The sequence below is a fragment of the Pan troglodytes genome, chromosome 23, assembly GCF_028858775.2.
Source record: "Pan troglodytes isolate AG18354 chromosome 23, NHGRI_mPanTro3-v2.0_pri, whole genome shotgun sequence".
NCBI classification, from domain to species: Eukaryota; Metazoa; Chordata; class Mammalia; order Primates; family Hominidae; genus Pan; species Pan troglodytes.
This window is the reverse complement of record NC_086016.1, coordinates 26417308-26443146: the sequence shown is the minus strand read 5'-3', so window position 1 is coordinate 26443146 and position 25839 is coordinate 26417308. Positions and strand designations below refer to the sequence as shown.

At 44.5% G+C, this 25839-nt stretch overlaps 1 protein-coding gene across 5 annotated transcripts in view; it reads left to right on the top strand.

The window, feature by feature from the left end:
* LOC104003709 (uncharacterized) overlaps nt 1–25839 on the top strand; it is a 65563-nt gene that overhangs the window by 24137 nt on the left and 15587 nt on the right. Inside the window, exons 3-4 of one of the 5 annotated variants that reach the window (XR_008541645.2) lie at nt 9879–10166; nt 18347–18464. The exons of 3 other annotated variants lie outside the window; for them this stretch is intronic. The gene's annotated coding sequence lies outside the window, so the exon portion shown is untranslated. Of the gene's footprint in view, nt 1–9878; nt 10198–18346; nt 18465–25839 lie in introns of all 5 variants that reach the window. One more of the 5 variants, XR_008541643.2, reaches the window with a different exon arrangement.

Genomic DNA, 25839 nt, shown 5'->3' with positions numbered 1-25839 from the left:
TACATATTTTACTTTTTGGTTTGCCCTCTCCTTCTGTGAGAGTGTAAGCTCCATTAGGGAATGGATTTTAATCTTTTTATTCCTGTTGTTATTGTTCATTTGCTGTGTCCCCAGGACCTAGAATTGTGCATGGTTCATGATAGGTACTCAATATTGGTTGAATGAAAAAAGTGAGTGAATGAATTCTTGGTAGGAGTGTAAATTGGTATAGATTCTAAGGAAGTCATTTTGGCAATAGTAATACTTAACATGTGCTAACCTTTGGACCCTGCAACACCAGAACTAGGAATTTATCCTATAGATGATGTATTCATGTGTCTGCCTAAAACCATGGGTACCAGGCATGGTGGCTCGTGCCTATAATCCCAGCACTTTGGGACGCCAAGGCAGGAGGATCACTTGAGCTCAGGAGCTCAAGACCAGCCTGGGCAACATAGTGAGAGTCCATCTCTACCAAATATATAAATAACCAAACATAGTGGCACCTGTCTGTGGTTCAAGCTACTTTAGGGGCTGAGGCAAAAGGATTGCTTGAGCCCTGGGAGTTGGAGGCTGCAGTGAACCATTATCATGCCACTGCAGTCCAGCCTGGGTGATACAGCGAGACCCTTTCTCAAAAAAAAAAAAAAAAAAAAAAAAGACTAGAAACAAGATATTCATCAATAAGATAACTCATTAAATAAAGTGTGATAGGTCCCTCCAGTGGGCTTCTATGTAGAAGCGGAAAAGAATGCAGTAAATCGAGGCTGGGCGCGGTGGCTCACGCCTGTAATCCCAGCACTTTGGGAGGCTGAGGCGGACGGATCACGAGGTCAGGAGATCGAGACCATCCTGGCTAACATGGTGAAGCCCGTCTCTACTAAAAATACAAAAAATTAGCCGAGCGTGGTGGTGGGTGCCTGTAGTCCCAGCTACTCGGGAGGCTGAGGCAGGAGAATGGCGTGAACCCGGGAGGCGGAGCTTGCAGTGAGTCGATATCGTGCCACTGCACTCCAGCCTGGGTGACAGAGCGAAACTCCGTCTCAAAAAAAAAAAAAAAAAAAAAAAAGAATGCAGTAAATCTGCATGTGCTGATACACAAAAACCTAAGAGATATTAAGTAAAAAAAAGCAGAGTATAAAATGATATATCACTTCCTTTCATTTGTATGAAAAGAAAAAGTATGATAGATTTTAAGATGTACTTGTTTATGCCTAGAATCTTTCTAGAAAGAAAGCTAAGAAACAAATAGTTGCCTCTGAGGAGGGGACAGAAGTTTAGGTTGGGATGGAGAATATCCTCTTACTGAGGTGTAATTCACAAACCATATAATTCACTAATTTAAAGTGTATAATTCACTTTATATGAGTGAATTACTTTTGGTATATTACTTTTAAAGATTATGGTTTAAATATATATATAACATAAAATTGGCCATTTTAACCCTAGCAACATAGCAAGCCTAGGCAACATAACAAGACCTCATTGCTGCAAAAAAAATTTTTTATATTATCCAGGCTTGGTGGCACATGCCTGTAGTCCCAGCTACTTGGGAGGCCGAGGTGAGGGGATTGCTTGAGCCCAGGAGTTTAAGGCTGCAGTGAGCTGTGATTGTGCCATTGCACTCCAGCCTGGGCAATAGAGCAAGACCCTGTTTCAAAAATATAAAAGAAAATAAAATATTTAAAAATTAAAATGAATTTTAAAAAGAAAGTATAACAGGTTTTGAAAACTTAGTAATTTGCCTAAGATCGCACAGCTCATACTCCATAGTAGCAACCATCAGTTTTATTATAAAGTAATAAAAATTCTTACAAAGAATGAAGTTTTAGCCATCTTTCTGGGTGTTATAAGGGATTTTGGGTATCATCTAACCCCTTCATTTTACAGGATAACAGATTCATTGAGGTGAGATGGCTACCCCAAGTTAGGAATCCCGTCAGTAGCAGGCCTCCTAATCCAAGGGACGGGATTTACAGTAGGTCACAGAAGAGGTCTTTTGCTCTTTGACAAAACAAGTAGGGTTTGAATCTCTCCTGCCCCAAAATGAAATTTAGGAGTCTCTTACTTGAGACATCTCTTTTTTTTTTTTTTTTTTTTGAGACGGAGTCTCGCTCTGTAGCCCAGGCTGGAGTGCAGTGGCGCTATCTCGGCTCACTGCAAGCTCTGCCTCCTGGGTTCACACCATTCTCCTGCCTCAGCCTCCCAAGTAGCTGGGACTATAGGTGCCTGCCACCATGCCTGGCTAATTTTTTGTATTTTTAGTAGAGACGGGGTTTCACCGTGTTAGCCAGGATGGTCTTGATCTCCTGACCTCGTGATCCACCTGCCTCGGCCTCCCAAAGTGCTGGGATTACAGGTGTGAGCCACCACACCCGGCCAGATATCTCTCGTATGTCCCATGCACCTGTACTGTCTAGTAGGAGGGAATGGGCCCACTGCGCCCTGATATTATTGTTTCTGTTTATCTGAAACTATGCAGCAAGCCTTCAGAGCCTATCTCAATTTCTACTTGTGAGAAAATTTCTCTGATTGTCCTACCACATCCAATTCTCACCTAATTCTTAGACACATTAGTATTTGAAACATATAATTAGCCATCAGAGAATGATGTGAGGCATTTTATAGCTGTGTCCATTTATGAGTCCATTCTGCCCACTAGTGTAAAGCACCAGAGAGGCCAGAGGTAGGTGACTGATTCCTGCTAGAAGGTCCCCAATAGATGGTTGTTGGTTGCTTGGATTAATTGAGCTGTGCCGTTCTGAAAACAAACGAACAAACAAACAAAAAAACCCTATGATTTTAGATATGAGTTATTCCAAAGGCTTCTCTGCACCTCCCCGCAGAGCTACATACTAGGTCACAGAACATTGGAATTGGTGGACATTGTGGCTATCCCTCAGTTGCTGAGAACCAAGTGTGACCCTTCCCTGTTTTTCTTACCCTGGCATTAATTACACCTTCATTTATGTGATTGTTTGATTACAGTTCATCTTCTCCTCCTCCCTTCCACCCCCAATAGACTAGAAATTCCATGAGAACATAGACTGTCTGGCTTGACTTATCATCGTATCTCCAGCACCAAGCCTGGCACATAGTAGGTGCTCAAGAAATATTCGTTGAAGGACTGGATGAATGAATATAGCACCTTATTTTATAGATGAGGAAGCAGAGGCCCAAAGAGGTCAGGTCAGTGGCAGAGCTGGGACAAGAAGGCAAGTCTCCTGGTTCCTCAGCCAGCATTCTTTCTGTTTTCCTCTGTATCCTCTCAGCATTAGAATTGGAAAATCTTGGAAACTAGTCTTAAACACTTTTATTTTGCAAATGGGAAACTGAGGCCCAGAGAGGGGAAAAACTTACCCAAGGCCACAGAAAGAGGCACTGGCAAAGCAAAGTCTGGTACCTAGGTCTCCTGACTCCCAAGCTAGTGCTCTTTCTTTGTAAAAGCACAGAAAAAACAAAGCTGAATTGGGCTTCTTGCCAAGCCCCTGCAGGAGGTCACATAGCTGAGCAGCTCTCAGAGTTCCTTGTCTATTCTTAGCCTGAACTTTTAGTGACTCTGGTCTTCAGCAGCCTTTTTCCCCTTTTTTCCTTTGCATTTGGTCTGTTGTGTATATGTAGTGTGTGTTTTAAATAAATGGTGCTACGTGTAGGAAATGGGCTTCAGCACAGTCCTGCTGCAGAGGCCCTGGAAAGAATAAATGTGAGAGAAGGGGCCCTGAGAAAACAATCAACTTCCCTTCCTCTGAAGTGACCCCAGTGTCCCAGAGCCACCCCCTCTCTGCTGCTTGTCACAACACAACTGCCAACAGAAGGCTAAACTCCTTACACAATAAGAAGGAAATCAACAGAATTTACAAGGAGGATTGGCTGTTAGTATTCGCCACTGAAGCCTCATTTTGATGAAGATCAAAAATCAGCTCTTCCTAAGCTGTGGTCCCTCTTCTAACATACACTTCAATTTCCCACCAACAAGTCATTTTTCAGTCAGTCACCAAACATGAATGAAAAGACCCTTCAGACACAGTTCTAGCCTCTCAAAGCCTACTGCTTTCTCTACTTGCACAAACACTTTCTCCAGAGACATACAAGAAATTTAAGCAGCTACTGACCTCAGGTTACTTGGAAAAGACAAGAGACACAGAGGATAGAAGATAACTAATGTTGCCCTTGTGCAAAATGACCAATGAGAAGAACAGCTCTACATCAAGTTCACATTAGGCAGAGGTTGCTCTGGGCTAAGCTAGGTCAAGGAAAATTCAGGGGAGCAACTTGAACTGGTCTTGTCTATCAGTTATCTATTGCTGTGTAACATATTGCTCCACTTTGTGTTTTAGTTGTCTATTTTTTTTTTTTTTTATAGAGACAGGGTCTTACTGTGTTGCCCAGGCTGGTCTTGAATTCCTGAGCTCAAAGGATCCTCCTGCGTCAGCCTCCCAAAGTGGTAGGATTACAGGTGTGAGCTGCCACGCATAGCCTAGTGTCTATTCTTCCATGACAAATTACCTTAAAACTTAGTGGCCTAAAACAATAAACATTTATTATCCAACAGTTTCTATGGGTCAAGAATCCAGGTGTAGCTCAGCCAGGTGCCTCTGGCTCAGTCTTTCATGAGGTTTTAGTCAAGCTCTCAGCCTAAAGGCTCATCAGAGGGTAGAGAAGAATCCAGTTTCAAGCTCACTGAAGTGGTCGTTGGTAGGCCTCAGTCCCTCCAGACATAAGCCTCTCTATAGGGCTGCTTCAAGACTTGGTGCCGGCTTCACCAGGGTGAGAGGTTTAAGAGAGGAAGCGTGACCAAGATGGAAGCCACATTCCTTTTGCAACCTAATCTCAGAAGCGATATCCCATCACTTTTGTTGTATTCTTGTTATCAGCAGTGAGTCACCAAGTTCAGCCCACATACAAGGATGTGAATACCACGAGGCAGAGATCATGGGAGCCATCTTAGAGGCTGCCTGCCATACCTTGCCAGATGGATAGGATTTAAGTAAGGCATAGTAAGCATTCTAGTTAGTGAACTGGAGTTTTGAAAGATTTGACTGGGGATGACCCTTGGTTGGAACAAGACATCTAAATAGGAGGGTAGGAGGCCCAGATTGAACTGGGTTTTCAATGCCAGGCCAAAGAGTTTTACAGTGATGTGCCACATAACATATCTAATGGTGGGCCCGTGAGATTATAATGGAGCTGAAAAATTCCCATTGCCTGGTGATGTCATGGCCATTATACCATCCTATTGCAGTGCATTACTTATGTGCTTTTGGTGATGTTGGTGTAAACACACCTATTGCACTGCCAGTCATATAAAAATATAGCACATACGATTACATACAGTGCATAATACTTCAAAATAAATGATGATGTTACTAGTTTATATATTTACTATACTATTAATCGTTATTTTAGAGTGTACTCTTTCTACTTATAGGAAAAAAAAGTTAACTGTAAAACAGCCTCAGGTAGGTCCTTCAGGAAATATTTGAGAAGAAAGTATTATTATCATAGAGTATAGCTCCGTGCATATTATTGCATGGAGCTTCCAGTGGGACAGGATGTGGAGATGGGAGACAGTGATATTGATGATCCTGACCCTGGGTAGGGAGGGTCTCTGGAAAGCCCTGACCTAGGTTAATGTGTATGTGTCTGTCTTAGTTTCAAACAAAACTGTTTAAAAAGTAAAACAAAAATAAAATTTTAAAAATGGAAATAAACTTATAGAATAAGGATATAAATAAGCTATTTTTGTACAGCTGTACAATGTTTTGGTATTTTAAGCTAAGGGTTATTACAAAAGAGTCAAAAGGTTAAAAATTAGAAGGTTTATAATGTCAAAAAGTTACTATAAGCTAAGCTTAATTTATTGAAGAAAGAAAATTTTAAAAATACATTTAGTGTAGCCCAAGTATACAGTGTTTATAAAGTCTACAGTAGTGCACAGTAATGCCGTGGGCCTTCACATTCATTCACCACTCACTCACTGACACACCCAGAGCAACCTCCAGTCCTGCAAGTTCCATTCATGGTATGTGCCCTCTGCAGGTGTACTGTCTAAAAAATTTTTGGCCGGGCATGATGGCTCATGCCTGTAATCCCCGCACTTTGGGAGGCCGAGGCGGGTGGATCACGAGGTCAGGAGATCGAGACCATCCTGGCTAACACGGTGAAACCCCGTCTCTACTAAAAACATAAAAAATAAGCCGGGCATGGTGGCACGCACCTATAGTTCCAGCTACTCAGGAGACTGAGGCAGGAGAATCTCTTGAACCCGAGAGGCGGAGGTTGCAGTCAGCCAAGATCGCGCCACTGTACTCCAGCCTGGGTGACAGAGCAAGACTCCATCTCAAAAAAAAAAAAAAAAAAAAAAAAAAAAGGAACTAAGTCTATTTTATTCCTATTGTATCTGTATAATTTACAGTAGAGGTTGGCATATAGTAGGTGACCATGAAAATTTGTTGACTGAATAATGCAGAGTTACCAGATTTGTTTTTTTGAAATTTCTGACAATCTAATCCCAAGGAAGCTTATGTATTTACTTTAGGAGCTTCTAATCAGGATATAAATGTTGTCCCCTATTTCTTTTCTTTTCTTTTTTTTTTTTGAGACAGAGTCTTGCCCTGTTGCCCAGGCTGGAGTGCAATGGCGTGATCTCGGCTCACTGCAACCTCTGCCTCCCAGGTTCAAGCGATTCTCCTGCCTTAGCCTCCTCAGTAGCTGGGACTACAGGCATGTGCTACCACGCCCAGCTATTTTTTTGTATTTTTAGTAGAGGCGGGGTTTTGCCATGTTGTCCAGGCTGGTCTTGAACTCCTGACCTCAGGTGATCCACCTGCCTCGGCCTCCCAAAGTGCTGGGATTACAGGTGTGAGCCACCGCACCCGGCCTACTTGTCCCCTATTTTTAAGGCAACATTATTCAAATTACCCAGGACATAACAAAGGGGGAAGTTGAGCTTTAATCATGGGCCTAAATCCTTCCCTGTGACTAAAAGCTCTTTAAACAGTTCATCATTCTGTCGAGCCTCAGAATCTTGGAAGACAAACTTGGTGTCTAAGAACAGACAAAACTGGTTCCACCCACTTAGCAGTTCAGGAGTACAACCTGCCAATAGACTGGTCAAGGTCCCAACACCTGGTCCTGCCCATTAGTCACGCTGCCTCCTGCCTTACTGGCTGACCAGAAGCTATTTTTGTGCAATGCCATTACGTATGAAGAGAGAACTTGTTCTGGGGGAAGGAGTAAGGGAAGCAAAACCGTAAGGTGGATGTATTAGTTCTGCTACGGCTGCCATAACAAAATACCACAGACTGGGTGGCTTAAACAGGAAATTTATTTTTCATAGTTATGAAGGCTGGAAGTCCAAGATCAAGATGTTGGCAGGGTTGGTTTCTTGTGAGGTGTCTCTCCTGGGCATGCCAATGGCTGTCTTAACGCTGTGTTCTCCCATGGCCTTTTCTCTCTGCACATACATCCCTGGTGTCTCTTCCTCTTCTTGGAAGGACACCAGTCCTATTGGATTAGAGCCCTGCTCTTATGACCTTATATAACCTTAATTACCTCTTTAAAGGCCTTATCTCCAAATACAGTCACCCTGGGGATTAGGACTTCAAAATATAAATTTAGGGGAGACAATTTGATAGGCAAGGTTTATTTCAAGTATGTCTCTTACCCTCTCATCCATACTCTTATAAAGGAATGATAGTCTCCCATCTGTGGAGATGGCAGTTGATGATCCCTAAAAATTCTTCACATCCATGGTCTCGTGATATTACAGCAGCCTCCAAGTTAGCAGAGGTACTGTCATTATCCTTCCACTTCAGATGAAGAAACAGACCAAGAGGGTTAACAGGTTCTCCCAGTCACAGAGTATGGAATCTGGTTTCCGACTCCTGGGCCTCTCTGTGCTTGCCCTTGGCTCCTCAGGACTGGCCCCTGCAATGCCCCCACCTAGATTCTTTCTTTTTTCTGTTTTTGAGGTAGGATCTCACTCTGTTGCCCAGGCTGGAGTGCAGTGGCATAATCCTGGTTCACTGCAGCCTTGACCTCCGGGGCTTAAGCAATTCTCCCACCTTGGCATCCCAAGTAGTGCACACTACCACACCTAGCTAACATTTTTTTTTTTTTTTTAACTTTTAGTACCGACGAGGTCTTGCCACGTTGCCCAGGCTGGCTCAAACTCCTGGGCTTGAGCGATCCTCCCAAAGTACTGGGATTACAGGCATGAGCCACCAAACCTGGCCCTCCCCACCTAGATTCTAACTCCCCAGTTTTTCTTCCTCCTGCTCTACTCCATCAAAACTTACCTACCCTTCAAAGTTCTTCCATTTGATTTTCAAAGTGACAACTAACTGGCTGAATAAACCATTATTAATAAACTATGTTGATTTGTTAGTGAATTAGATATTACTAGGAGGGAGCTAGGCTAAACACATTAACAACCTATGAGATTTGACATCTTGAAAAATTTTTTTTCACATACCATATCCAACTTACTTATATTCTGACAGAAATTATGTAAAGTAGATATTATTATTATCTCTTTTTCCAAAAAAACAGATTCAGAGATTAGGTAGCTAGGCCAGGATCACACAGGTAAGTAGCAGAGGTGGAACTTGAACCCAGAGAACTGCATATACTTTTCACTACGTCTTGCCCCACGGCCAAACTTTATTAGTTAGTTCGGAAGACTGTTACCCTGAAGTTCACCTCTGAATAGTTAAAGATGTGGCCTTCCCTCACCCGTCTAGTCTACCCTAACCTACCCTCAATTGAGTTCCCACAGTGCTGGGACTTGAATCTCAGCTCCATTCCTGCTTAGCTATGGTGATCACAAGCACATTTTTTCCCTCCTCACTGGGCTTTTGTTTTTTCACCTGTGAAATTAAAGCATTGACTGGGGTCATTTTTCAGTTTTAAGACTCTAAAAAACTGATTGCTTTTATCTTCCATTTCATTCATTCAACAAGTATTCATCAAGCACCTGGTTGTATCAAGCACTCTGCTGGGTACTGAGGACAGAGCAATGAACAAGTCAGACAAGGTCTCTGCCCTCAGGGAGTTTACTTTTCTTTTTTTTTGAGACACAGTCTTGCTTTGCCACCCAGGCTGGTGTGCAGTGGCACAATCTCGGCTCACTGCAACCTCCGCCTCCCAGGTTCAGGCCATTCTGCTGCCTCAGCCTCCCAAGTAGCTGGGATTACAGGCATGCACCACCACAACCAGCTAATTTTGTATTTTTTTAGTAGAAACAGGGTTTCACCATGTTGGCCAGACTGGTCTCAAACTCCTGACCTCAGGTGATCCGCCTGCCTTGGCTTCCCAAAGTGCTGGGATTACAGGCGTGAACCGCCGTGCCCAGCTGTGAGTTTACTTTCTTACATGCCAGGAAAGGACCCTTGAAAGCATCTAGTCCAGTCCTTTTACAGAAGAGAAAAGTGAGTGATGATGGCGAGTGACTTATTCAAAGTCACAAAGCAAGAAGTGTCAGAGAAGGCATCCAGGAAGCTGGATGTTTTCATTCCTCCTTTGGGGCATTTTTCTTCCTCGCCACACCTTGTATTGTGAGTTCTCCTAGAACATGGTTTATCTCAGCTCGCTAACTAGACTGTGGCCTCTGATAGGTGTTTATCCCGAGATATGCTTCACACTGTGCTGCTGCTGGAGTATCTGACAACAGAGCTCACTCTCAGAAACCACCATTTCAACATTCTGAAACAGAAACTCTCCAGCACACAGGAGTACGATCAGAATCTGACATGCAGGGTGTGAGCCAGCTCACAAGTAGCTCTGCTCTGCAGGGGCTCCTCTTTTTCATGCCACCAGGGGCCGGAGTCTATTTCCACTATCAGACTGCATATTTTTCTGTTCTGCTCACTGCTTTCCTACTGCTTTCTTTTCTCCAGATCAGGACCTGAAGTAGGTGGCTGCCCATCCAGGTATTCTACAGGCACTTGCCCATGAAACCTTCACCACTCCTTGAATCTGATTCTGCAAAGTGGGACAGCTGAGACTTAGGCTAAGTGACTTACTGAGGCAGCAGTCAGCACCGTGTGGGACCAGCCCCCATGCTGTTTCCCAAATGGAGGCACCTTCCTGCATACCTTGGGCGTGATCTGTAACAGCTCAGAAAGCTTGGACACCAGCAGGGTGGCACCTATATGGGGAGCACCTGTCCACACTGACTGCATTCAGTAAGCGTTCATTTCATCACCCTTCACCATGGTAATTTTTTAATTTTAAATTTTATCAAAGTTATACAGGAACATTGATTAAAAAGGGAACTAGTTCTATAAGATTTGTTAAGACAAAGAGCAGTCCTCAACCTCCCTGTACCCACCCCAACCCCATTTCCTTTTCCTTAGAGGGACCAATTTCAACTTGTTTAATTCTTTTGGAATTTACTTATCTCCAAATAACATGTTTTATAATACTACTTCCTGTTTTTTCCTTTAGGCCTTATCTGTTGACTTCCCACTATGGAAGATGAGGATTTAGCTCCTTCTTCATTTGCCCCCTCTATACATATGCATCCCTCTCTGTGCCCCCTTGCTCCCAGTATAGTGTAAGTTTTGTAGATAATAGTGTTTGTTATGACAGTGTAAATGCCACTTGCAGCTAAGCCATGTAGTCAGCCATGATTGCTTTTCCTATCTAACACATCACTTTGTTTTGCTTATCTTTTTTCATCCACCTAGGTTTCTAAGGCCTTACCACTAGTCACTCTTACCACTTAAAGTCTGCCAATTACCTAGATCTTCTCTCAATACATTTTTCTCAGGAAAGTCTCTTGGAGCCTTCTCTCCTGCACTGGGGGCCTGCTACACACTGCTATTCTGGAACCTCTGTTTACCACTGTCCGGGGGATTCCCTTGCCTCTTTCTTGTGTTAGATTGCCTGTTTTCTGGATCCCATGTCTTCTCGTTTTATGCTTTCTTCCCTCGTTTTGATAACATATGTCCTCCAGGAGTTTCCTGGGAGTACACAAGAGATAATTTTTTTTCAAAATCTTGTGTGTCTGAAAATGTCTAACACTTGGTTAATTGAGTGTGGAATTCTAGGTAAGAAATCGTTTTGCCTCAGAACTTAGATTCCTCAGCCCTGTCGTCTTCTAGCTTCCAGTGCTGCTGTTGAGAAGGCCAAAGCCATTCTGATTCCTCACTCTGTGTGTGCGACCTTGCGGGATTTCTTTGTCCCTAGCATTAAGAAATTTTACAATGACACACCTATTGTCCTGGCCATTCGTGACCCTTTCAATCTGAAAAGTCATGTCCTTTCGATTCTGGAGTGTTTTGTTGAATTATTTCATTTCCTTTGTTGTATTTCTAAAACTTATTATTCACATATCGGGATGAATTTCTCATCTGTTCCTTCCTAGTTTCTATTTTGTCTTTTTATTCTACTTCCTGGAAAATTTCCTCAATGTTTTCTAATCCTTCCACTAAGCATTTTGTTTCTGATGTCATATTTTTTCTTTCCAAGAGCTCCTATTGTAGGCTTCACCCTTGAAAAAAAAATTTTTTTTTTGAGACGGAGGAGTCTTGCTCTATTGCCCAGGGTGGAGTGCAGTGGCGTAATCTTGGCTCACTGCAATCCCTACCTCCTGGATTCAAGCGATTCTCCTACCTCAGCCTCCCAAGAGGCTAGGATTACAGGCATGCACCACCACGTCCAGCTATTTTTTGTATTTTTAGTAGAGATGGGGTTTCACCATGTTGGCCAGGTGGTCTCAAACTCCTGACCTCAAGTGATCCACTTGCCTCGGCCTCCCGAAGTGTTGGGATTACAGGCATGAGCCACCGCACCTGGCCAAAAAGCATTTTTTTGATGAAGTTTTAGATATAGCAAAATTAGATGCATGTGTTTAATTCACTTTTTTTTTTTTTTTTTTTTTTTTTTGAGACAGAGTCTCACTCTTGTCACCCAGGCTGGAGTGCAGTGGCAGAATCTTGGCTTGCTGCAACCTCCGCCTCCCAGGTTCAAACGAATCTCCTGCCTCAGCAGGAGTAGCTGGAATTACAGGTGCCCACTGCCACGCCTGGCTAATTTTCGTATTTGTAGTTGAGATGGGGTTTCACCATGTTGGTCAGGCTGGTCTCAGACTCCTGACCTCAAGTCATGTGCCCACCTTGGCCTCCCAAAATGCTGAGATTACAGGCATGAGCCACTGCGCCTGGCCTAATCCACTATTTTTATTTAGTATCTCTGTATATACTAGTTATTTAATGATTCGTATCTTATATTTGTATTAAACCCTTTAAGCTTTCATAGTCGATTTCTATCAGTTAACATATTTGATTCTCACTACTTAGACTATTATATATGGATCAGACTTTGGGATCATCAAGTTCAGCCCTATCAACTCACAGAGAGAAAATCCAATTCCCAGAAAGGTGAATTATCATGCTGGAAAACACTTGTTTCTGCCAGAACTTAGCAGAGGCATGTGAGACATTATTTGGCAGGCACAAAATACTGTAGGTTTGTGTTTTCACTCTTTTAAAAAAATTGTTATTGCCAGATGTGGTTACGTGATCCTGTAGTCCCAGCTTCTTGGAAAAGTGAGGCAGGAGGATTGCTGGAGCCTAGGAGTTCAAGGCTGTAGTGCACTGTGAATGGTCACTGTACTTCAGCCTGGGCAACACAGTGAGACCCTTTTTTTTTTTTTTTTTTTTTTTATACAAAAAAGTGTTGGCCAGGTGTGGTGGCTCATGCTTATAATCCTAGCACTTTAGGAGGCTGAAGTGGGCAGATCATAAGGTCAGGAGATCGAGACCATCCTGGCTGACACAGTGAAACCCCGTCTCTACTAAAAATACAAAAACAAAATTAGCGGCCGGGCACAGTGGCTAATGCCTGTAATGCCAGCACTTTGGGAGGCCGAGGCGGGTGTATCATGAGGTCAGGAGATCGAGACCATCCTGGCTAACATGGTGAAACCCTGTCTCTACTAAAAAAAATACAAAAAAAATTAGCCGGATGTGGTGGCAGGTGCCTATAGTCCCAGCTACTCGGGAGGCTGAGGCAGGAGAATGGCGTGAACCCAGGAGGTGGAGCTTGCAGTGAGCGGAGATCGCACCACTGCACTCCAGCCTGGGTGATAGAGCAAGACTCTGTCTCAAAACAAACAAACAAAATTAGCTGGGCCTGGTGGCAGGCGCCTGTAGTCCCAGCTACTCAGGAGGCTGAGGCAGGAGAATGGCGTGAACCTGGGAGGCAGAGCTTGCAGTGAGCCGAGATTGCACTACTGCACACCAGCCTGGATGACAAAGCGAGACTCTTAAAAAAAAAAAAAAAAAAAGTGTTATAGGCCAGGCATAGTGGCTCCCATAACACTTCGGGAGGTGGAGGCAGGTGGATCACTTGAGATCAGGAGTTTGAGACCATCTGGCCAACATGGTGAAACCCCATCTCTACTAAAGATACAAAAAGTAGCCAGGCATGGTGGTATGTACCTGTAGTCCCAGCTGCTTGGGAGGCTGAGGAAGGAGAATCACTTGAACCCAGGAGGCAGAGGTTGCAGTGAGCTGAGATCTGGTCATTGCACTGCAGCCTGGGCAACAGAGGGAGACTCTGTCTTTAAAAAAAAAAGTGTTATTGAGGTATAACTGACATACAATAAACTGCACTTATTTACAGTGTATGACTTGATAAGTTTTGACATATATATACAGTCCTGCAGCCATCATCATAATCAAGATAACTATCGCCCCTAAAGTTCCCTCATGCCCCTTTGTAGTTCCACCCTCCTGCCTCCTCCCAACCTGGCCTAGGCAACCACTGATTGATTACCTTCTGTCACTATAGATTAGTTTTCATTTGTTAGATATAAATGGAATCATGCAGAATAATCTCTCTTTCTGTCTGGCTTTGTTACATGTAGTTTTTTTGTTATGTTTGTTTGTTTTTAGAGAGGGTCTCACTCTGCACCCAGGCTGGAGTGCAGTGGCACGATTATGGCTTACTGTAACCTTGAACTCTTGGGCTCAAGTAATCTTCCTGCCTCAGCCTCCCAAGTAGCTAGGACCACAGTCATGGCCACCATGCCCGGCTAATTTTTAAAAATTCTTTGTAGAGATCGTGTCTTGCTATGTTGCTGAGGCTGGACTTGAACTCCTGGTCTCAAAGGATCCTCCTGCCTCAGCCTCCTAAAGGGCTGGGATTATAGGTATGAGCCACTGTACCTGGCCTACATGTAGCTTTGTTGGGTACTTTGGAGATCATACCTGACTGTTCAGGTGGAAAGCCTTCACCAGCTCCACCTCCCTCTACATCCTTTCTCTTCCACACACTGCCCATCTTCCCTCTTCTAGTTTCAGAGGCTACAAGTCTTCAGTGTTCTAGTCTTCTCTTCGTATGAGCCTGCTCCCAGGAAAGGACCAGTATACTCCATTCACACTGAGATGACTGATATGACTGATATGTCTTTTATAAAAGACAAAAACCCACATTTGGCTTGTGCCAAAGAAGTAAAGCTCTAATGATGGATTTCCAAGCATGAGTAGATAAGTTTGAAAGAGATTTATTGACAAGGGTTTCGCTGAACTTCTAGAAGTACGTCCTATATAATGGAGTCCTCATATAGACTGACTCTGCAGACAGGCACAATGAATTGAAATCACCTCTGGTCCCATTCAGAATTTCAGTTTCCTGAAATGTCAGCTATTTGAGAGCTAAGAAAAGAGCTAATGTCTTGCCGGCCTTCCTTCCTTTTGGTCTATTTGGCAGAGAATACAATCCTGTATAGATAAAGAGTCACTCAGGAGGGCAGGGCCTCCCATGTTTAGTCCTAGTGTCCTTGGTCTGGGTGAGAGGAGGACCATCGGAGGGAGCCCTGGGAAGCTGGACTGAGGTCCAAGCTGGCAGCGACCCAAGGGTCACAGGCAGGAGGGCCTGGCAGACTTGACTGTCCTACTTCTCTTTTTACTCATTTTTACATTTAATCTTCTTAACAGCTTTGTAAAGTAGGAGAATGGAAAATATTTCTTTATTTTAAAAATGAGAAAAGAGAGGTAACATAACCTGTGTAACTTCAAAGCCTTTCTCAGCCGTAGCTCTGACTGTAGACACCTCAGGCCACCTGCCTGCTGATGTCAGGGAACATGGTGGTGTGACACCTCTGGGCTGCAGCAGAGGAGTCAGGGCAAGAAAGGGAAGGGAGTAGAGTCCTCAAGCCCCTACACTCTCAACCGTTGTTCCTCCCTCCACTGCCCTAACTGCCCTATGTGACCGCCCCCAGGTTTACCATTCCTCTCCAGGGGCCTGTTTGAAAATGCATAGAGCCTAGGAGGGGAGGGCAAATGCAGTGGTCCCCAGTAGTCTGTGGGAAGGGAACCATCAGACGTTTTCCTTGTGAACAGGAGGACCTGCTTAGGAGAAAGCTGCTGGTTAATGGGGAAGACACACAGGCAGTCCTTTTGGCTCAGTTCAGCATTTGTTGAATACTGACTCGGCCAAAATGGGGCCAGGCACATCATTTCCCAACCTCGCAGTCTTTGGTCCTTGTGGGTTTTTTTTTTTTTTTTTTTTTTAGAGATGGAGTCTCACTCTTATCACCCAGGCTGGAGTGCAGTGGTGTGATCTCAGTTCACTGCAGCCTTTGCCTCCCGGGTTCAAGCAATTCTCCTGCTTCAGCCTCCCGAGTAGCCAGGATTACAGATGTGTGCCACGTACCTGGCTAATTTTTGTATTTTTAGTAGAGATGGGGTTTCTCCATGTTGGCCAGGCTGGTCTCAAACTTCTGGCCTCAAGTGATTCGCCCAGCTCGGCCTCCCAAAGTGCTGGGATTACAGGCGTGAGCCACCGCGCCTGGCCCCTTGTAGATCTTGAATGGTGGGAAACTGCATAGTGGTTGGTGGAGAGGGAGGAGGTTGTATAGAACCCCTTCCTCAGTAACCCAGGAAAGATGTAGCGAAGGCTAAACCGGGGGAAAGAGCACAGGGAAGAGATTTTAAAGACAATCTTGACCAACTTCAGTATTTTGTCAGGGCTGGCTGCTCCCGCCTCCGGGGACCCCAGTCTGCCTGCTGGTCCTCCTGTGCCAAGGAACTCAGTGGCACAAAACCTCCAAGCAGAAGAGGGCAGGAAAAGGGAGTAGAGCTTTCAGAGTCCTGCTGCTTGTATAAGGACAACATCTCCCCTCCATCACCAAGCAATGGCAAACTCTCAAAATTAAATTTATTTACAAATCAGACATCCCATGATTCTTTTAGCAAGAGGGCAGGCATTTCTATATCTTGAAAATAATAAAAAGGTAAATATTTCTATGTATTTAATACAATTCTAGTTTATTATCGTTTATTTCGTTTGATTCTATTAATGAGCTTATGCAGTAGCCAGGCAGGAATTATTGGCAGCTAACAGATAAGGAAACTGAGGCACAAGAGAGTTTGACTTACTCAAAGTCACATAGACTCATAGTCACATAGTAGTGAAGCCAGATCTTAACACTTCACAGGCTAGAAGGGGTTGTAGAAGCTGGGACCACAGCTGTTCCAGGGATGTTTGTGGGATAAAGTGGCCTAGGCTAGGAGTTGGGATTTGTTCTGTATTTTATCATCTTTTGAGATTATCTGTGGCCTTGCATGGGTATAAAGACGGATATAAAGACCAGGGTTCTGGTTCCAATTCTGCCAGTCATCTGCCATGTGAACTTAGCATGACTCGACTTTTTTTGGTCTTGGTTTTCTAATTTCTAATATCAGAATTTAAAGGATCCTGGGATGTTTTAGGAGGAAGGGGCATTTACATTATATCATTAAAATTTTTTGGGCTAAAAGTGAGAGGAAAGACAATAACCATGAGCACTGGCACAAAGGTGGAAATTCAAGGTCTGGTCTGGAAATAGCTAGAGAAATTTAACTTGGAATATAGAACAGGTGTTGATATAATGAGTTCATTTATTTTGCCTGCTGTATGATAGTTCATTGAAGTAGTAAACCACAGTTCATATATCCATTCTAACTCTAAAAGATACTAATACGAAGAAATACTAAACATGTTGCTTTGACATTTTTAGTATTACAGTGACACAATGAACATCCAAGTGCATGGTTTTTAAAAATATATGTGTGACTTGATTGAAGATTGAGGCTTAGAAATGGAAAATGCTAGGTTATAGGCTATTCACATCTTCAACTCTACTAGGTATTATGTATTTCTGTTCCCCACCAAGACTTTTAAATTGTTGCTAGTTGGCTGACTGTGAATGGTGGTAAAATATATTTTAATTTTCATTTTCCTAATTACTAGTGAGATCGAATTTATTTTCATGTGTTTGTTGATCATTTAGGTTTTTTCTTCTAAGGTGTCTGATAATATCTTTGTTTATTTTCATAGGAGTTATATATTACAGACACTAATCCTTTATTGATTATATGCATTGCAGATACCTTCTTCCAGTCTGTGGCTTGTCTTTGTACTTTACGTTGTTTCTTCATGAAAAAATTTTTTTTAAAGTTTCATTAGTTAATTTAGCAGCATATTCTTTTATGGCTTTGCTTTTGTGTTTTAAGAAATCTTTGGCCAGAGGTCATAAAGACATTTTCATATATTTGCTTTTTAAAGTGTTAAAGATCTTTGTTTCTTTCACCTTTGTCTTCAATTTTACCTTTCCATGTTTCAGAACCACTTAATGAACCTTCCATGCTTTTTCTGTGGTTTGTAATGTGACCTCTACCACATACCACATTCCCATACAAAGACAGGTTTGCTTCTAACCTTTGTGTCTCATTCACTTCATCTGTTTGCCTGTTCCTGTACCACACTATTGTATGTTAGGACAATTCTTCACCTTCTTTAAAAGGAAGAAGATTATTGTGGCTCTTCTTGGCCTTTTTTCTTTTCAAATGATTTTTAGGATCCAAAATGTATAATTTATGAAAGAAAATCTATTGGAAATTTTAAAGGATTACACTTGATTTCCGGATGGACTGGGGATAATTGCCAGTTTTATAGTATTGATTCTTCCCATCCATGAACATGGCACATCTCCTCATCTGAGTCTTCTTTTTGTGCATTTGTTGGATTTATTCTAGGTACCTTCTGGTTTTTGCTACTATTATAAATGATATATTTTAAATGACTTATAATAGTTTTTGCTGCCCTATAGGAATGCTGTTGGTTTTTTATGTTGATTTTATATCCGACAGCCTTGATAAACTCTCATTAGTTCCAATAATACTCCAAAGAAATGTTTTGAATTTTTCTATATAGACAGTTAATTCAGCTGCAGATAATGTTATTTTGTTTCTTTTCTTTTTCATGTATTATTGTGATCTCTAGGAACTTTAGTACTATATTGGATAGAATAGTGGGTTTGGTCTTGACTAGAAAGAGAAGGCTTCTTATTTTTTTAATTTTTTTTTTGAGATAGAGTCTCCCTCTGTAGTCCAGGCTGCAGTGCAGTGGCGTGATCTCAGTTCAGTGCAATCTCTGCCTTCCGGCTTCAAGCGATTCTCCTGCCTCAGGCTCCCATGTAGCTGGGATTACAGGTATGTGCCACCACAACCAGCTAATTTTTGTATTTTTTAGTGGAGATGGGGTTTCACCATGTTGGCCAGGCTGGTCTTGAACTCCTGACCTCGTGATCTGCCCACCTCAGCCTCCCAATGTGCTGGGATTACAGACATGAGCCACCATGCCTGACCGAAAGAGAAGGCTTCTATTTCACCATTGACTATGGTGTGTTCAGTGAGATGTTGAAAAATATACTTTATTGAGTTAAGAAAATGTTTTTATATTTCTAGTTTGCTAACAGTTTTTTCTATGATTGGGTGTTGACTTTTTTAAATCAAATGCATTTTCTGCATCTGTTGAGATTCTCCTTTAGTGTTCTTTAACTTATTAATATGAATGATATTGAATGATTATCTGATGTGAAACCATCCTTGCATTCCTGGGATAAACCCTACTGGATAATGATTTATATATATTTTTGTACATTGCTAGATATGGCTTGCTAATCTTTAGTATTTTATATCTATGTTCATTAATAAAATTGGCCTCTAATTTTCTTTTCTCATACTGTCCTTATAGGGTATACAAATGTAAATATACTATTTTTTATAAGAATTAGAGTCATTAGAATTAGAAGGGAATTTAAGGAGCATCTAGTCTGATCTCATCATCTTATAGTGGAAGACACTGGAACTCAGAGAAAGGAAATAGCCTTTCTAAAATCATACAAAATTAGAAACAGAGTTGGGACTAAAGTGCTTGGCAAAGCACTTGCATTTCAAATTACTTTCCCATTCATGATCTCATTTTATCTCCACAACAGCCTTGCAGGGAGGGTAATGCTTATTGTCCCCATTTTATAGATGGGTTAACTGAGGTCCAGTCACTGAGGTCATGACTTATGTGACCTAGCAGAGTTGGGTCCTAGACCCCTCCAAAATTTCTTTTGTTCTGTGCCCAACCCCACTGACAGAACCACTTATCTGCCTGAAATGAAGGGACCCACTGAGTCATGTATCCAAAATTAATATTTTGTAAGAGTCCAGCAATATTTTCACAGGCATGTCAAATGGATGCCCCATTTGCAGATAACCCTCAAAGGGCAAGGATGAGGGCTTTATGGTCCTTAAAGGTCCTTGGTGGCCAGGACACTGTGGAGGCCAAGATAAACCACTGGTCTCTTAAGAATGTTCTTTGGTATATAGAAGGCCAGGATCCTTAAATGCAGTCTTTCTAAATGGGGTCAGAGTACAAGACCTTAAGATCCTGCCCTCAAAATTTCAACAGAAAGGGGCTCCAGTTTCTCTTTGTCCCCTCCCCCACCCTCTGGCCACCACCCACCTTCCTCCATATCTCTCAGCAAGCTGCTTCCTGCATCAGCGCCCTTGTTTTGCTTGTGCTATTTGTGTCTGCTTCTAACAGCTGGCCCCAGCCTGGCAGCCCCTAGCTCTGAGGATTATCCAATTATCCCATTAGCCCAGCATGTCCTTCCTTCCTCCAGAGCTATTAGCTCCCCATCTCCCTCTCCCTCTCCCTCTCCCTGGGCTTGTCCATAGCCTCCCTTGCTCCTTCCCTAGCCAGGCCTAGAGCTGGGTGGGTCAGCCCACAGTCAAATAGACTCAGAGAATACCAGAGCTGGAAGCGATATGTATCCACTGCTTCATCATTTTGCAGGGAAGGAAACCCAAAGTCACATGACCAGTTAATGGCAGCAGAGAACTAAAACCCAGGTCTCTCCAGTCAGTGTGCCTTACCAAGTGTTGCTATGCTTCACCCTAGGATGGAGGAGATACCATCCCCACTCCACTCTCTGGGATTCGAATTTATAGTCTTGGTAGGAAAATAGAACATACACTGGTGAAAACCAGCACATTATTCAGGCGTTAAGTCATAACTTAGCAGCAGAAGAGATGGCATCAGAAGCAGGTAACAAACTTCTGGTGCGTGGGACAGGCATGCATCTAAAGGCGCTCAGGAAGGGGAAAAGAGGATTTCAGCAAAGTCTCCCTCCATCTTCATGGAAGAGACGGCTCTTCAGGTGGTCCCTGAAGCATGGGAGTGACAGCATCCCAGGCAAAGTGGCCTGCCTGAGAGACAAAGGCAGGGAATGGGGTAAGAGGATGGTAGACAGTTCAGTTTGGCACATTGAGGAGCAGGGTAGTGGGTAGGAAAGTGGGTGGTCAGAGACAGGCTGGAGGGCAAAGCTGTGTCCTTGAATGGCCACAGAAAGAAGGTGGACTTGATCTGCTGCATATTTAGGGTCCACTAAATGTTTTGGAGCAAGGGAGGGACATGGCTGATGCTGTGCTTTGGAGATATTAATCTGACTGCTTGGGCTGAATAGATTGCGGTAAAAGAGATCAACAAAGAGGTCTGTTTGGAGTGTATTCAGGTTGGTAGAGATGATAGTGCCTCCGCCAAGACCATGACTTTGAGGGGTTACTGAGGGGTAGAGTGGATGGAACAGATTCCAAAGATGTTCAGAAAGAATTAACAGAATGCAATAGATTGGATTTGGGAAGGTAAGGAGAAGAGCTCCTACTAATAGGATTAGGGAAGTAAGGAGTGGCCACAGGAAGTATGGGGTAGGATGGAGGAAGTGGATGAGGACCCTCCCCAGCTTCACCCTCTGGCACTCCTTGGGTGAGAGCATTTTGTAAAGTTGGCAGAGTTTGCTTAACCCTGGGCTGCAGGATGCCTTCTCTACCCTATGTCTCAGCCCCTCCAGGCTTCTCTGCTGGATGTCCACATGTTGACCCAATAAATCATCATGGTACCCTCCCCAGATGGCAAATGTCCTTCACTTGGGGTAATACTGCTGTCATCTAAGGAGGAATTTTTGGCCTTGGGGTGTATTCTGTTAATACAGGACTCTGGGCCTCTTTGATGCCTTTCAATCCATACCAGGTAGTTGTCTCCCAGCTATACTCATACATTTGATGCAGGTAGTGACTTTTTAATATATATGTTGTCATTCCCTCCTCCTAATCCTCTGTCTTATCCCACATACCTGCTCTGGGCTTCCATGAACTGAAAACTGAACTGAAGGCAATTCTGGCCACAAAAGATGAGCCATCTTCACTAGCCTTGTGCCCTTGAAGTACAGAGAAGTCTTCTCAAGGCCCATAAGGGGGTCCAGGCCTCTTCCAGGCCAGCAAGCACCTGAATATCCTGACATGACTGTCCTTGGATCACTGAAGACCCAGCCATGAGTCTCAAATTGTTGCATCTTGGTGGCCTTTAACGTGAACTAGTTATTCTGCTGAAGCTTCTGTGAGCCCAGTTGTGCCTTTTGGAATAGCACATGGCAAGCTGTTTCTCTCATCTGATCTGTTCACCATAGCTCTCCCTAAGTCTTCTCCAACCTCATGTCCTCCAGACATTTTCAGTTTCTAGATGCTCCCTGTCTTGATCCCCTTCCTTTGGCCACTTGTTAATTCGTTGTGTCATTGGGAGGTTACCATCTTGTTTGCAGGCACAAAATGACAAACTCATTTCAGTTTGTTCATGAGCAGGTGGTGTTGAGAAATGAGCATGTCTCCTGCCTTGAGTGGGTACCTGGTGAGTCCCTGCAGCCTGGGACTCACTTCCTAGTAACTAGGATGTCAATGCAGCTTGAGGCTGCAGTTGCTTCTTTCCCAGCCTGTCCCACGGTGTTAGCCAGTGCTCAACTGAGTAACTGTAGTGTCCATGTTGTTTTGACCTGAACTGATAGTAGGCTGGGTCTCTCTATCCTCCCACTCCTCCCTGCACATTGGCTTTTTCTGAAATTGAGCAGGCTTTTTTTTGGGTTGTTTTGTTTTGTTTTGTTTTTGAGATGGAGTCTTGCTGTTGCTCAGGTTGGAGTGCAGTGGCGTGATCTCAGCTCACTGCAACCTCTGCCTCCCAGGTTCAAGTGATTCCCTTGCCTCAGCCTCCCGAGTAGCTGGGACTACAGGCATGCACCACCACACATGGCTAGTTTTTTTTTTTTTTTTTAGACGGAGTCTTGCTCTTTCGCCCAGGCTGGAGTGTAGTGGCGTGATCTCGGCTCACTGCAACCTCCACCTCCCTGGTTCAAGCAATTCCCCTGCCTCAGCCTACCAGGTAGCTGGGATTACAGGTGCCTGTCACCACGCCTGGCTAATTTTGTTGTATTTTTAGTAGAAACGGGGTGTCACCATGTTGGCCAGACTGGTTTCAAACTCCTGACCTCAGGCAATCTGCCCACCTCGGCCTTCCAAAAGTGCTGGGATTACAGGCATGAGCCACCGTGCCTGGCTAGTTTTTGTATTTTTAGTAGAGACGGGGTTTCACCATATTGGCCAGGCTGGTCTCAAACTCCTGACTGCAAGTGATCCACCTGCCTTGGCCTCCCAAAGTGCTCAGATTACAGGAGTGAGCCACCACATCCGGTCTGAGCAGGACTTTACACTGGTCCTTGCTCAGTTTTATCTATCCAGCCCTTTGAGGTCATTTTGAATCCTGACTCTGTTGGCCCGGACATTTACTATATCCCTTCTCCATTAACCTCTTAGATAAGTCTAAATTTCCCTAATGTCTAGACTTTCATAAACAGATGGGACAGTATAGGGTTGAAGAAAGTAAATGATCCATAATCAGTGACCCTTGCCTAGGTCGTCTGCCAGTTCCACACCCACCTCCAGGCACCCAGAGATCAGGGACTTCCAGGTGCCTGGCTTGAACTCATACCCACCACATTTCTCCCTCTGGCAATGGCTGGGCAATGTCAGTGATCAGAATATAGAAGGTGGTCAGTAGCTCTCTTCCCTGCCACCCCATCTTCCTTCCCTCCCAGCCTCCTTTCCACTCTCTGATTCCAAGAACACTGGAGCTATTGATTGGTTACCCTCTTATTTTTCTGAGCTGAGAATGGATTTATTACTGCAATAATAATGATCATCATCATCCTGGGCATTTGTGTTAAATATACCTTCGAAAGCACTGCCACATTTATTTATTTTTTTGAGACAGAGTTTCACTCTTGTTGCCCAGGCTGGAGTGCAATGGTACAATCTCGGCTCACTGCAACCTCTGCCTCCCAGGCTCAAGAGATTCTCCTTCCTCATCCTCCCAAGTAGCTGGGATTACAGGCACTTGCCACCATGCCCAGCTAATTTTTATTTGTCTTTTTTAGTAGAGACAGGGTTTCACCACATTGGCCAGGCTGGTCTTGAACTCCTGACCTCAGGTGATCCACCCACCTTGGCCTCCCAAAGTGCTGGGATTACAGGCGTGAGCCACCGCGCCCGGCCCACGTTTATTAACTCATTTTATGTAAAAGTAGGTGTGGCAGCTCAGTGACTTGTCCTGTCAAAGAAGTCAATGGCAAGGCCAGGGATTGAAACTGGTGCTTTGACTCCCCGTTCAGCAGTCAGTGGAACAGGGTGGTGGCTGGAAGGAGCAAGTGGTGAGATTATTGGGCATCTCTGAACCAGGCAGCAGAGAGAATCAAGCTGAAACCCCAAGAGATAGCCTGCAGGATGCCTGGCCAGGTCCCTCCAGTTCCCCTAAAAGTTCTGGAACTGAAAGAACAATTAATTGTGACATTGGACTGGGACTCAATTTTCCTAAGAGAAAACTTGATAATTTCTAAAAGTCTCATCTATCTTTAACAATTCCAGAAATCTCTGAATATAAACCAGGCTCTTATCCCCCTCACTCCCCTTTCCAACCTAACTAGAAAATGTGGGTGGGTTGAGAAAGAACAGAAAAGAAAGATCAAAACTGTGACAGCCTTCTGACAACATTTTAACTTGAAAATTGCCTCCAAATGGATGGCATAATTCAGTGTAGGCAGATGAAAATCAGGCGCAGATTTACTCAGCCCCTCCTTGTTCTTATTTCCTGACCAACACATTGAAGAGATGGGGCCCTGGAGCTGACCGCCGGCCTCTGACAGGCCAGCTTGGTGTGGCCCCCTCTGTGAAGCCCATCCTGACTGCCCGCTGGCGTGTGGCTTTCACCTCCTCTGAGAGCCTGTGTGTCCCTCACAGGCTTATTCCCTCCGTCGGGCTTATTCTCCCCGTCGGGCTTATTCCCCTCAGTCAGTTGTTGGCTCCCTGCGTCCTGCCCCCGGCTCAGTGTGCATCAGCAAGGGCTCATTAAGTGGTTGGGAGAGGGACAGAGAGCCAGGAGACAGGGCTCAGGTCCTAACCAGCTTGATCCGAGGGCTTAGGTGGTCGTTAGGTGACAGTCCAGATGGCTGATTTGACAAAGAGTCACTCCTCTCCTCCCCCAAACAGAAACACTTCCTTGGACAAGGCAAAGAAGTGTGGATGGGTCCATGCAAAGCCTTCCCCACCTCCCTCAGAGGACCCTGGGTTGGCTACACCTGTCACCTGCCCAGCCTCATGCTGACTTCCTGGCCTGGCCTTTCTCCTAGGCCAGCCTCCCTCCAAGCCTGACTAGTGGGAAGCAGAGGGACTTGTCAGGAAACTCTGCTAAGCTGCTCTTTCTTCTCTGGAAAAAGAAAGGGTTGAACCAGAGTCTCACGAGGTGCTTCTTGTATCTAGGTTCTGTGTTGTGTGTGTCCATCCCCCTCTTTTGAGGTTGTGTGAGTCATCTGACATTCTCCTGCCCCCTCCCTTGGCTCTGCAGCCTGACAGGGGCTGTCCTAACAATGACAGTGACTGCTAATGATGAGTGACAGCAGCAATGAGGGGCACCTTGGGAGAGAGGGGGGATGGGTGTGGGGAGGAGGAGAAGGTGGTAACCTTGCACACTGAGCAGTAAGGGTCAGGGAGGGAGCCACTTGCCTCACAGCACACCTGGGTCTTCCTAAGTTCTGTCCCCTCTAAAGTAACTTCTCCTGTCAGCAGAGGGTCATTGCTTAGCATGCTCAGAAAACAGTTGTCCGGCACCGGAGCTCAGGGGAGGGTGTCCAGCTGTGGCAAGAGCCCATAGCAGCAGCCATGCGGGGGAGCAGCACAACATCGCAGGACAGCAGCGGCATCCCAGGCACAGAGTGCTGGCCTCACCCACTTTTCCCTGCCGCCCCAGGAGCAGGGGCGGGCTGTGCAGAGCCCTTCCCACATGCTGAGCAGTCGGATTCCCCCGGGTTCTTGTTTCCCCACCACAGTTGAAAAGACCAGTTTCCCATTTCTGGGATACCAAGTCCCAGAAGATGCAGGGAGCATCAGCAGCTCATTTCCTCACAGTACCCAGGTGGCCCCTCTTCCTGCCCTGCTGTGGTTTGCTGTCCCCTGGTCAGCGCACTAAACTGTGGCCCTACTCAGCTCCCTGAGCCCCCGGGTGATGCCTCCCAGAGGATAGGGCCTTAATCCAACCAGATTAAGGTAGGGTTTCAGGAGGGGTGGTTAGAGGAGGAGGGTGAAAGGGAGCCCTCCGGAGGGCTTGTCTCTTGTGAGGGCCAGTGATGAGCCAAGGCTGAGCCTGAGCCAGACCCCT